We start from the raw sequence: 14,241 nt of genomic DNA on the forward strand, positions 1-14,241 counted from the left end.
AGACTATGATTAGAACACAGCCCTTCACCCAGAGACATAGACTACGATTAGAACACAGCCGTTCACCTAAAGACATAGACCATGATTAGAACAAAGCCCTTCGTCTTGCCAAAAGAACAATTAGGACAGCATAATCTATTACATGGTGGCAAAAAGACCCCAAACCAACAAAACATTTAGTGACATTGCGGCATAAAAAATCAACATGGCTTTATAATGGTGAAAATATGATCAATTATACATTTATAATTTTACTGTTCGGCATGTTTTTATTGATACGTCATGCAGGTTTGGAGAAAGTATTTAAGCTACGATTATATATATATAACATAATAGCCTAGTAAATAATATATTTTTTGACAAATTTGCATGGCTTTTATTTTTGTGAATTTGTAGCATTTAAATTGATTTTCCTCTTAGTCTTCTACCTCTGACACGTGTAGGAGGAAACAGTTAAAGCTGGCACCTTCTTGAAGTAAAGTGGTGGTACTTAATGAACCAGTCATGTGCATTAACATTCAGTTGAGAAATTGTCCACTTACTCCACAGGTATTCATGTCAGTCAGTAAGGATTTTGCAAAATACAAACAACGCCCCTCTCTTTTATCACCATTACTGCAGAGTTAAACAGTGGTTGGTGGGTGGAGACACTGTTCGTGCTTTCATCGACTGTTTTGATATTGACATATACGAATGCCCTCGGCTTACTCATGCTTTATCTTACATGTAAACGCTGAGAAGTGGCCTCGGTTTAAGCTAATCGAATAACCACGTGAAGTAACTGAACGAATCAGAATTTCAATTTGTGGGTTAACAGCAGTTTCCTGTTTCTTCCCGTTTGTACGGAACAGTTATTAGCAGTGTGCCATATAGAGTGGATTGATACGTTGTACAGGTCTGCTTAATGGCATCATCATCTGTCAATATGGAGGTAAACAAAATTTTCTTCTAGCTACATATAAACTTATTTATTGTAAAGACAAACATCAGACTGAATTATTTTGTATGGTATTGTGAGAGAAAAGTATTACACACAGGTTTATTTTATACGGTAGTGTGAAGTATTACATGTTTTAGTGGCATAATATAATGTTTCTATGCAGTGCCTTAGGCTAAAGTACAGTGGTTTAGGAACGTTGAAGTTACAGACTAGATGAATGAGAACTAAAGTTACATCGAGGAAGTAGACAACAGAGCAACATATCATCTCTCTCTCTCTCTCTCTCTCTCTCTCTCTCTCTCTCTCTCGTGTACTTGTCACATATCTGCATTTGTCTGTTCTCCATCAAATTCATTAAATAGACTCGCCATTACAAAACAATAGTATTGATTTTATCCCTGTCTCTTGACGTGTAGATGGGGACAAACTTCAGCAGCTGCTGCTGCTGCTCTCTCTCTCTCTCTCTCTCTCTCTCTCTCTCTCTCTCCAGGACTGAATTGCTTACTCCAGTAGGAAGTTTAATATAAACATTTTTTATGGTGACCACACCGGTGGATTTTTTCAGAAATTGTGGAGTTTGTGTCGACGTTTAGCTCTGTTCATCATAGAAACGAAGAACGTTTGGGACGGTATGTCTTCCATCGTCCATCCATTGGCCGAAATTGTTATTGTAACTCCTACTAAACTACTTTGATGAAGTCACTTGATACGCAACACCATCCTGAGATCTGGCTTGTGTTCAATGAAAATATTGTCACGGCGGCCATCTGGAAATCTCATTATCGCTACTCGTCTTTAATGGTTGTATCAACACGGACTTTTCACTGAAACGTTTTTCGTTGTTGTCATATAGATAGACCTCAATACAAATGATGTCAATGTAGTCCCCAAAATAGCACCCATCTTAAAAATCGTTTTATTGCTACTGTTCTTGAACGGATGTCATAAAGACTTTTCTTTTTACTAAAAGATTTCATAGACACGTGGTAGGTGCTAAATAAAAGTCAGACCTATAACATGAATCACTTGTTATCGCAACTCTTCCAGAACGTATAATCATATCCATAGTCTTGTGATAACGTGAAATCAAGATGGTACCAGTCTGATAGCCAACATGGTAATCACGGTGGCCGTTCTGATTTTGTTTTGTAAATTCTTCTCCTGAACAGATGGTCATATCGAAATGGGGTTTCACATAAAAACTTCATATAACATACAGTTGATTCTAAATGAATTTGGTGTCGAGCAGACCTGCAACATAGGTACAACAGTGGCCATCTTAAAAAATATTGCTTTTGGATGGTGAAATCAATTAAAAAGTTTTCATGTGATGTGTTGTTACACTTAAATGATAATGGTTCTGACAAAGGTTTAGCTAATGTTGTTGTTATGGTTATTGTCCAACAATTGTTCCATGGACATGAAAAGTACTGTCCTCTTTACAACAACTCCTTACAATCATTTTCAAATCTATTGACTATACTCGGGGTAATCACCAGAAGTACAAGTCAGCAATCATTATAGCGGACAGTAAATATGACCACGACATTGAAAATATTGAAAGACGTGTCGACAGAGTTAGCAGCAACATAATTATTGGATTCTTGTGGAAAACTTAATTTTAAAAAAGTTAATACCTGAAACTTACTTTTTGTTCCTTGGAATTCATGTTTCCTGATTTATTTTTGTGATGCTTCCTTATTGATAAAGTAAGTGTGTACAAGAGGTGTCTACAGTCTCGACACATGTTAAGATGGAGAGACAGACAGACAGTCAGTCAAACAGACAGACAGAAAAGAATAAAAAGTAAAATAAATTATAATATGGAAATACGGATCTGAATAACATACTTAAGGGCAGCTATATTTCCTAAATGAGAAAAGAAATACATAATAAATTTGTTATTATGTTTTGAATGTATCAATAAGATAGAAGCAGACACATGAAAATATATGTAAGAAATACAAAATACTGGTGTATTAACATACACGTATTACTTATTCAAACGAGGCGTGAAAATATACGTAAGAGATGCATAATGCGAGACAAGCGGTTTTATTTTCCTGTATATATATATATATATATATATATATATATATATATATATATATATATATATATATATATATATATATATACGTGTGTGTGTGTGTGTGTTTAAATTTAATTTTTATTTAATAATTTTTATCTGTAATCTTAGAAACTAAGACCTTATTCTAATGGTGCATCCACAATTTTTCTTTTCATATACGTTCAGTTTTAGAAATATTAATAGCTATTGGTATAAATGGGGAAAAATAATTTATGGAAGCCGTCACTAAAATAGGTTGCATCACGAGATGAAAATGATGGATATCTGATGTTATTTATGCCAAATCTATGTTTGTTCATACGCGTAGATTCTTGCAAATGCGTTTTGTCCGACATTTTGTATGCCCCAAATTGTACGAATTATCAAGTAAATAAATTTGGAGTTGACAGTTTGATAACACATTCACGTGTTCGTTAATTTTACTGCAGCAGAAATAAGTATTTTCGGTAATTTTTAAACATCGCGTCTGTTACGCGAATCTCTTGTAAATTGTTTCTTTCTGAATTTGAAACAAACAACGAAATCTTTAAGATTTTTCGTTAGTGTGCAAGCAAGTGTAGAATTACATTTGTAAAAAGTGATTGAAGACTTACGTTAAAAGAAAATTTTAAAATATTAAATGATTTAAATGTAATCCTACTTTGATTAAATGTGACAAATTATGAAAGTATATAATTTCCTTTCGTTGTATTATAATCCTTGTTAACTTGATCTAGGTAGCAATATAAACACAATTTGGAATCTTTGCATAAATTAATATATGTTATCTTTATTAAGAATGTAAAGAATCATTTTTTTTTTGTTCTTCAATCACTCGGATAATTCTTTGTAAGACCTTCCTATATCCATCTACGTGTTATATTCAATAGAGTATTGTACCGAGAGATTGGTTTATGTCTAGTCTTCTTGCCCGATCATAATTTTGTGTATGACATACCAGTTACCATTTACAATTAATTGTGTACGATGTTTAAAGCCTCCAATATGTGATGCCTGTCTCAACAAATCAGTCTGTGTCATGCTTTCATTCGGAGTGTAATTATCAAATCTAGTTGTAGTTTTACAGAACCATAATCTCAAATTTGCCTACTTATTTTAGAAACAAAATATAAGTCGTTTCCTCTGTAAAATTTAATATAATTATACGCCTATTGAACCAACACAAAAGTCTGGTAGTGATGACTAAATTTAAATTTTCTTTGTTCGTTCAATTATTTTTCCCTTATAATTTGAACACAGATTAAAGGGTGTTTAGTTTCTTTCTTTCAAATGTTTGGTATTGGAGAATCAATTATTGTTGACATTTATTACAGTACTATTCATTCAATACAAAGTTGCCATGCCGTAACGGCGGATTGTACCGAGAATCAAATAACGTGGTAACGTCAAGCGACATAGTTTACGATAGTGGCGTGGATGAAAAACGGACAAGATCCTAGTGTAATGTCCGTAACTGCTCGCGCGTGATTAATTTTGGGGTTAATACATGATTCGGAATTTCCACTATCTCGTTTTCGATTTCCACCAAAGTATTACCCACTTGTTTAGAATCGATGAGGAGTTTTAACTGCTGCACGATTTCGGCCAGATGTTGATAATAGGGATGGTTGGTCACGTCGTGACTGCCACTGATCACTGTTGTCTGTAGACACTGGTGACTAATTCGTGGTCCACTCTTGTCACTTCTGATAAACATGTCGTCAAGAGTGAAAACAGGAGGAGGAGAAAACTACACTGTTCTGCTCTCGATTTGTCGTGCACGTAATTCGCTGTAAAATTATTTAATCTCATCAAGAAACGTGTTCAACCTGGTTTTGTTCTCGCCATCGGACAGGCTAGCAAATACCTTGCCGTAATGATATTTTAGTTTACTTAAAATATCACGCGCTGCCAGTATGTTATACTAGCTTTCATGAGGGGTTTGGTCTTGTTGATTTATCACCGACATTAGTTTAGTAAGTTTAGACTTTTTTGAAATACTTTGACCAGGTTTGGGTTTTATCAGTGATTCTGTATTTCATGGTAGTTGTCAATTCGTCTTTCCATTTCTCACGCAGACATTGTTCCATTTTCTCTTGAACTTCTTTCAAGTTTGCTTTTGAATCTTCTTGGATTGCATCCGCTTCTGCTTTATCCGCCTCTGTGGCGGCACTCTCGGCCTCCCATGTCTTAGCCTCAGTTGTCAGCAGCTTAAGTTGACTTTTTTGTTCTTTGACCGTTCTTCAGCGAGTTCCAGGACAATATGACCAGCTTCCTCTCGTGCGAATTAACCTTTCACATCTTTTTCGGCACTCCTGGGCTTGGCTATTTTGTTTTCTAGTGCCCGCTGGTGAGGGCGCTGCGTCCTCGATAACACGCCGATGAGTTTATCTTGATAGGCATTGTGAGCAGTGCTAGATTCGTCCAGTGTGGCTGCTATGGTTTTAAAGAGCTCTTGGGCGACATCCCGCTCAATTATTGTTTATCTAGTTTATCTTCAAGCATTTCCCGGTGTAGCACCGCACGCTGCTCCACAACTTTTCTCAGCATTTCGTCGCGCTGATGCTTGTATTTAATTTACTCAAACATGATTTTATACTGACAGCGATATGTAATTTTTTTTTTACGGAGGATGAGGAACGTACAAGTCGTCAAAACCGTTTCGATATTTTTTCCGGGATATTTTCAGCACCACACTGAAACGTCATGAACTCGTGTTTAGAGCCGGAAGCCACTGCGATCTTTCGAAGTGATCGCACTGAAGTGGTCTCGTGCGATCGATTCGATATCGCGACGTTCCAGACAGGAAATAACACGAAACAACCCGTGTTTCTCATAATATATTTTGACACGTCATAATATGACTGCTTTAAATAAATGCTATTGCAATGCTTATGGTGCAGAAAGTTCATATTTTGATCATATTCTCCCGGTCGATTTTAATGTCGTCAAACACAATGATTTTATGTTCGTCATCCCCTGAAAGTTCTCCTATAGGAACGATTCTGTTAGTTTTGTTAATAATAAATATGTACCCGAGGTCACTGGGGTCGCTGTAGCCAGTATTCAGCAATTCGGGAAACATTTGGTATTTATCTTGCTGGGGACTGTGCGTGTAAATCATCACCCGGTCATAGATTCAAAATGTTATTGAGCATTAAATCCATCAGCTAATTCGTTTTGCTGTGGCTGGAGAACCCACGATCATGCAATGGCAGTCGGTAGCAAATAATTATGTTTGTGCTTCGTTTTTTTAATCGAATCATTATTAATGATGTTAATTTCTTATAAATAATCTCGCACACAACGTTCAGAACCTTAATCAGCACCGGAGGAGCGTCCTCGTAGTCAGATGAATCTACGCTCCAGAAAAACGTTAATCTCGTCGGAGATATAATGACGGGAGATTTAAATGTGGGAGGTAACGATATAGCGGATGATCAAGCAATCATCCTCCCAACGCCGATGCCGCGGACAGATGGTCTCATGTGGGAACGCTGGCTGATATTAAACTATCGCTGACCGGGGACACGATGACCAGCTGCAGTCACATAAATTGAATGTCTTAATACGGCCTGCCTACGACCTCCTTGGCTAAACCTGACATAATTTTGTCAGAATCACCGTGGTTGAGTCATGTCGAGGTGGGATTGGCCGGTAAACTTCGTAAAACCGGAGGCTTCATGACCAATTCGATCACCATGAGCCAAGAATCTACGATTTTAGGGTTAACCGCAACCGCACAAACATCGGACTCCGTCTCAGCGAGTTATGGAAAAGTGAAAAATTACACCATCCAAGAATCTGAGGCCAACACGTTATTGGGCGAATATTATTACATCACCGTCGACGGTGCTAAAAGAAGAGGTTTATTCTCATCGTCGGGGTTCAAACCAATCGTGACGGATTACACGCTTATGTTTTTGACGAAATCACTACCAAGCAGTACGTAGACCGGCCCCGTGTTAAAAATAATAACGTTAAAAATAATAACGGTCACATTCACACGCTCACCGATAACGCCAATAATCGGTCAGTATTCGTGGTCCCGCCTTCGTCCGTGTACTTCTTGTCGTTTATAGCTAACAACGTTATTGCGCAGCACGCGACTTTGGGTTTTAATACCAATGAATGGGCCACGGTGAGTGACACCTCCAATTTCTGGATACAAATCCAGCTTCAATCACCGATCTCCATTAGTAAATTTCAGGTCAGAGGTCGATATAACGGTCTCGAGCACATTCTCGCTTGGACATTAGATGGAACCAAGCAGGATAACGGTGTGGAGACTCGCTATACCGTTAATACTGCCATAGGATCGAGTTTGCCGTTCTTTATTTAGACGCGAAATATACAGTACTAAAACTGATTGCGTTAACGGAAGAACCTCTGAATCATGGACTGAGTTAGTTTCACATTTCTACCTTATATGATTTAGTATAAAATAAGATCGCTGCAATTATCAGTATCGCAATCGAACCCTATCAAATATTATTCGATGATATGTATCGACAGGATTCACTTTACGACGAGAAAGATAACCACGTGCTCAAAACAACGAGTGGATTATACGCTCACATTAAGATGGTGGAAAAAATACTGCTAAAACATTTTCTGTCAGCGCCCACACAAGGTTTCAGAATGATGCTGTCGCTGGTGTTTGTTAGGAAAATGCGGCATCAGCAACTGCTGTGAGGCCATCGACACATATTTTGCCGTCTCTAAATTTTGCTACGATATAGAATTAGCTCAATTAACCGAAAACATCGAGGAAATTGTTCAAACGATGGTGCAGGAGCTTCATCCTTGGGTCGTGGACGTCGTCATAAAAACCGAATAATGCAAAAGACGTAAATTCGCACGAAAAGAAGATGATGATGCGCATAACGATAGTCATGATTGCATGGACAAGGTCGTCGCTAAAACAATTTTTCGCGGCAATACAAAATTACCCGATCATGTGGTTAAAAGAATTTGTCTGCATCAGGTCTGATTAGAGTACGAAGACATTGACACGATCGTGGGCGTCATGGCGTTAGATGATAAAAAGTCGGGTTCTGGTGGGGGTGACGATGCAGCAACGCAAAAGTTCACTCCAACCAAAAGAGTAGCTCAAATCATCGCAGAGGCTTATTACATTTTAGTGTTACAATCATTAGCCTAACCTGTGCATCAGGAAAAGACCTATGCGGATGTAGATTATTTAAAATCGTTAGGAGAGCAAGTAAGGAACGCGAAGTTGCTCTCGGAGGTGACTAAAATCCGAGAAAATAATGTCGGTATTGTTCCACCTGCTGCAGCAGAATGACGAAAATAAATAAAGACTGTAGTTAAGATGTAAACAAATATATTACCGAGCAGAATCAAATTCCGATGCTATCCTACATCATCTTCAAACAATTTGCTGGGGTAAAATTAAAAAAATGAGGCCAGTGTTAGATATTAGTCATGTGGTCGAAAACCTTTCACCTGAAGATCGCAGTGAGTTAGAGTCTTCTTACCGCTATTACCACCGCAAATTTTACATGTTTATGCACGTTTACCAGTACTACTGACATGTTCTGAGGGCGCTGACCGTGGGACCGACTGCCGTGACCTCGGCCGGTGTCGTGTTGACAGTTGCCATGGAAAATCCTTTCTTGTTGATCTTATCCGGATGCGGGTTAGTACTGCAAACTATACTTAGAAAGATCAAGCCCAAAGTAGAGGCAAAAAAATAATATAGCGCCAAATACGCTTTTGTCACTCATTATAAAATTTTCAATAAAATCAGGTCGTACCTGTGAGGAGCTAAGTTTAACAAGAGGTTGCTAATCAGAGAGCTACGGACGGTGGACGACATCATATGCTTCGTGTATAAACGGCCTACTTGAAAAATTAATTTTAATTTTTTTTATCACAATCCTAAGAATAGAGAGAGAAAATGTCGGAGACCTCAGACACGTCATCATCGTAAACCGCAAAGATCTCGAGGATGCCATCGTTCACTCTTACCTTCTCATCATTGATATCGCTGTTAAGTTGACTCTCACAAAAGTCGTTTGACGTGGGCCTGATAAAGTGTTGCTCACGGCACAACAGCAAAAAGAACTTCACGACCAGGTAACGTTGCACATTACCTACCATAAGTACCTCGTCGTGAAACAGCACGTGCTGCATCACCAAGGATCAGCTTTTAGAACTTATCCATACCACAACCGTGTCATCCGGCATTTTTATATATTGAAAATTAACCTGTTATCATGTGCTGGACTAGAATCGGCATTTTTACGTACTGTGCTGGTGGTCTCAGCGGCATGGTGACGACAGCGGTAGTCCAAAAAGGGGGATGCCAGTTCTGGCACATCATAACATGGCAGCTCTTTATCAGAATGAACCTGTTTATAATAAGGTGTCATGTGTTGTGCTAGAACCTTCATTGTTTCATGATAATCCCTAGTTATAATTTTTCTATATTAACAGGTAATTCTTTTCCCAGCGTTTTCCCATACCATTACATTTCATCCAATACGATACCATTTTAAATTCATTAGATTAACACAGTCTTTACATCTTTGTATTGAATCTTTTATCGTTCCATTTTGTCGATCATTTTTACGCGGATTTTAAAAAAATATAGGACAGTACCAATGCGAATGTAGTTACTGTTTGCATTTTCAAGAAGAAGCTGATGTTGTTGTTGCTCTCTAAAATCATTGGTGCGTTCAAACCATCGAATATTAAAACATTAATAATCCAATACATTTTCTCTATTCAAATTTGTTAACGAAGTTAACATGCGAAATATTTTCCTTTTCTGATTGCAAGTGCCTAAGTAGATATAATCAATCTTTCCGTTTTAGTGATAATCAAAATTCTGATTTATATTTTGAAATTCTAACTGTATGGACTATATTATAGATTTGCGTTTCAAAACTATCAGTTCTTAGGTAAGCAAATATATTAATTCAGATTTTATCTTTTTTTTATATTGCTTCCTTCCGTTGTTTCTATTTACGTGTGACACATTTTATTATATCCTTTAATCAGCTTGGGCAATACCTGTACCCATTTTCTTGTCTCATTTTGTGCAGGGTATTTATATGTGCTAGTCTTTGGTGTGTCTGTTAAATCTCTTGACAAAAGAGACTTTCTTTTCAAAGTGCGTAGAAAATATTTGTTGTTCTCCTGATCCAACAACTAAAGAACACTTCGATTGTAAAATTCATTCCCCTCATCTACTCTATCCTTTCATGAATTCGCTTTTTTAGGATAACTTTAAATGCTTGCGTATATCACCCCGATTTTTCGAGTTTGATCTTTGAGTCCATCCATATTTTTGAAACATTTTATGATAGTTAAAATATATTTAGATCCGTTATTATCCTTTTTATATGATTACTTATCAAAAATGTCTGACTGCCATCGAGAATTTATCAATATCATTTACTCCAACCCTTTTGTATAGAGATTATCTTGATTGTTTATATAATGTTTGAGAAAACTATTTATTTCAGTTGGCTGTATATAATCTTCGTATCATCTTTGCTTACTGTCATGTGTGCTGAAAGTTATAAAATGACAGGATCAAAGTATAAATATCTCAGATAATGTTCTTCACTCCTGATTTATTACATCTTAATCTATTGTTTATTTATTTGCATGCTCGAAAGGTGTAAAGGTATTATCAAAGACAACTGTTTTGAAAACAATATAGAAGAGAATAAAAGCATTAACCCCAAGCGTATATTTGGATATATATAAATGGATATACCTTCATATTTTACAAAGATGTTTCTAAACCTAACAGTTTTTGTTCATTATAAAATCAACCATTGTATAGACCTTTAATTTCCTGATATTGTATAAAGTATTCATCCACAGAAAATGACTTCTTTTCAGAACTTACAATTTTAATTAGTCATCACCTGTGAGATAGACAAACAGCCATAATATCCTTCATTTAAGCTTGGACATTTTTTATCACGTATACGTATTACAACAGTCATCGGCTTCTCATAATGACAAACAACTCTCTGGAAAATACGTTTTACATCACCATGATAGCGTAAGCAATCTGTCTAACATTAATGAAAGACATTAAAACCATCCATTAAATAAATCATAATAATTAATTTGAGAAAAGTTAGTTTATTGCGTTTTCATTCAAAATCAAAAGATGATTGTTTCTTTATTCTCTCTTTGCCTAATGTTTGTTCTTCTTTTCGATGCCGTATCTTTAATCCGTGTGTGCTACGAAATGTTCCGGATTATAACATAATTTCTGTTATGTTTTAAAATTAGAACAATTTACAATAACCAAAATTTAAAATGGACTGGATTTTCTCTCCATTAATATAGTTTCCTTTTTGTTTCATTCATAACTATTACTTAGTAAGCTCTATCCAACAAATAGACACAACACTTTTACTTTTTGTATTTGTAATTGTTTTGATGCCATATCCATGACAATCGCTGATAGTATAATATCAAGGGCTTGGTTAGTGTCATAGCTGGGATCATGGCTAGAGTTATGGCTAGGGTCATGGCTGGGATCATGGTTTGGGTCATGGCTGGGATCATGGTTGGGATCATGGCTAAGGTCATGGCTGGGATCACGGGTAGGGTCATATCTGGGATCATGGCTAGGGTCATTGCTGGGATCATGGCTAAGGTCATGGCTAGGGTAATGGCTAGGGCCATGGCTGGGATCATGACTAAGGTTATGTCTGGTATCACAAGTAGGGTCATGGCTGGGATCATGGCTAGGGTCATGGCTGGGAGCAAGGCTAGGGTCATGGCTGGGATCATGGCTTGTGGTACTGCTAAATGAGATTGTAGTTATATCTGAAAGAAATATTTTGAATGATGCCAGTTCAATAACATTTTTTTCGAACAAATATTAATTATGAATTTAAGCAAACTTAACATGTAGGGATATCGTGACAGTAGCTATGCGAGTTTAACGGTCTTTTATCTATGATATCAAATTCAAGATCGAAAGGTCATGACAAATAATTTTGGACTTCGTTTATGTTGCGAACATGTTACTTCAAACATGTAAATATACTTTTATTACCAAATTTGGTACGTTGGATTTTGTCAGGATTATCTGAGATGGTTTCAATACTTGGGAGTCGAAAAGTTTCACAAGACATAAGAAACAGACTATTCTGGATTCCTGTAAACATTCTTCGGCCAGTAATGTCATTCCCATCGAGGAATCTAATTCATATCTGCAGTGGAAAAAGCACTTTGCAAATTAAAGATAATAACAACACGCAAGCACTTAGCTTCATCAAAAATCGGGTAATGAATATTGTCAGTTTAAATGAAAAAGTATCTAGAAGCACAATACAGAAAGCAATACCCACCACCAGGTACTGTTTTATGACATTGGCCGTCGATATTTGAAAAGGCAAAATGGTGAATTCTTACTGACACCACATACACCAAGTCTTTCCAACCATCCATGATATATAATGACCTAGCAAACATGAACACATGTTATCAGCTTCCTTTATATAATTTAAAATATCCCTGAAAGTATCATGGATTCAGAAAATTTGTACAGTCTCAGGTTCAATCAAATGTCTTGGTTGGGAGATGTAACCTCTTTCTTAACGTTAGCAATAAGTTTTTGTTCCACTGTGAACATTTATCCTTGCAAACAGTATTAATAGTATATCAGTTATACGAATTTCAGTGGCTTACTGCTTTTTATCTGCTTTTGTTAGCAATATTTCCATTATGATTTTTAAAAACGAGTTTCAGACACTTTGCATTAAAAACTGCTGCGACCTTAGACAGAGGAATCGTTTATACATCATCTTAATGTATTGCATTCTCGCCTGTACTCCACTGACGACAGAAGCTGACAGTTCTACAGTTCGATTACAGAATTCTGAAAATTAGATTGCTATCTAAAACCTTTGCAAATATCGCGCGTGATGGTGATTCTTTTGAAACAGAAAATCCGCGAAATATTGTCAACCTGTTCCTCACGTATTTTAAAACAGCTATTTTTGTTGTTGATTTAAACTGCACTTTCAACATATTATTCAAAGACGCAATTGAAGTTGGCCCTATTAAACAGTTGGCCCTATTAGACATACATTTTTTTCAGTTGGTCCTATTAGACAGACATTTTTGAAGTTGGCCCTATTAGACAGACATTTTTTCGGTTGGTCCTATTAGACAGACATTTTTGAAGTTGGACCTATTAGACAGACATTTTTGAAGTTGGCCCTATTAGACAGGCATTTTTTCGGTTGGTCCTATTAGACAGACATTTTTGAAGTTGGCCCTATTAGACAGACATTTTTGAAGTTGGACCTATTAGACAGACATTTTTGAAGTTGGTCCTATTAGACAGACATTTTTTGAGTTGGCTCTGTTAGACAGACATTTTACTGGAATTATATTATATCCAGTCATGAGTCGTACTGCAGTTATGTCGCATTTTTAATTTTACACAGTAGATCGTACCCTAACCCTAATTGACACCTAACGGATAAATGTCGTCGTATCCATTAGAAAAGAATAACATGACGGGATTCATAAGACGACAATTTAAGTTTAAATGTTGTTCATGATTTTCACTTAAATATATTGCATGGGCGTATACCTACATTGATACATATTTTGCAAACAAAACTCTCGATTAAGTGGTAGAATGATCCGCCCATTTCACTTAAATGCATTGCAGAGGCGTATAGCTCATTGGTGCAGATTTTAAAAACAACTTTTGATTAGTCACTTCATGAATCCTGCACAATATAAAGCTAAATTCTTATAATAACACAAATATATGAAAAGAATAACGATTTGCAATAAATGAATAACAGAACTATATTTTAACCATCATTTTTAAATTTATCAAAGCACACAAGAAGGGTGCGTGAATATGCAAATTGTTTCTTTCTGATCTTATGTACTAATATCTTCTAGATTTCACATGATGAGATTTGAACCTATCAATATGCTTGTTTGTAACAAGGCTTGATACAAAATTGTAACCATTATAGATTTAACATGGCATATCAACACTTTTAAATGACTTTACTACAAATAAGTGGGATTAGATACGAGTCAGACGCCAAATGAAAAGCATTAATTTACTGTATGAGACAGGTATCTGTACCTGCTCTTTTGTTTTCATTTGAATGATGTTTTAATACAAAAAAATATTATATACTTGCGTGTCAAATATAGAAACATATTGTCGAAATAATTTTCATATTTTCACCTG

General features: G+C 36.3%; 1 protein-coding gene across 5 annotated transcripts in view; it reads left to right on the forward strand.

The window, feature by feature from the left end:
• LOC149776277 (inositol hexakisphosphate kinase 1-like) overlaps positions 1 to 14,241 on the forward strand; it is a 91,385-nt gene that overhangs the window by 26,364 nt on the left and 50,780 nt on the right. For 2 of the 5 annotated variants that reach the window (XM_089942715.1, XM_089942714.1), the window contains exon 1: positions 647 to 931. The exons of 2 other annotated variants lie outside the window; for them this stretch is intronic. The gene's annotated coding sequence lies outside the window, so the exon portion shown is untranslated. Of the gene's footprint in view, positions 1 to 634; positions 932 to 14,241 lie in introns of those variants that run through there. One more of the 5 variants, XM_089942720.1, reaches the window with a different exon arrangement.

This window comes from Sinohyriopsis cumingii, chromosome 18 (assembly GCF_028554795.1).
Source record: "Sinohyriopsis cumingii isolate HCF-2022 chromosome 18, ASM2855479v2, whole genome shotgun sequence".
In the NCBI taxonomy this organism is placed as follows: domain Eukaryota; kingdom Metazoa; phylum Mollusca; class Bivalvia; order Unionida; family Unionidae; genus Sinohyriopsis; species Sinohyriopsis cumingii.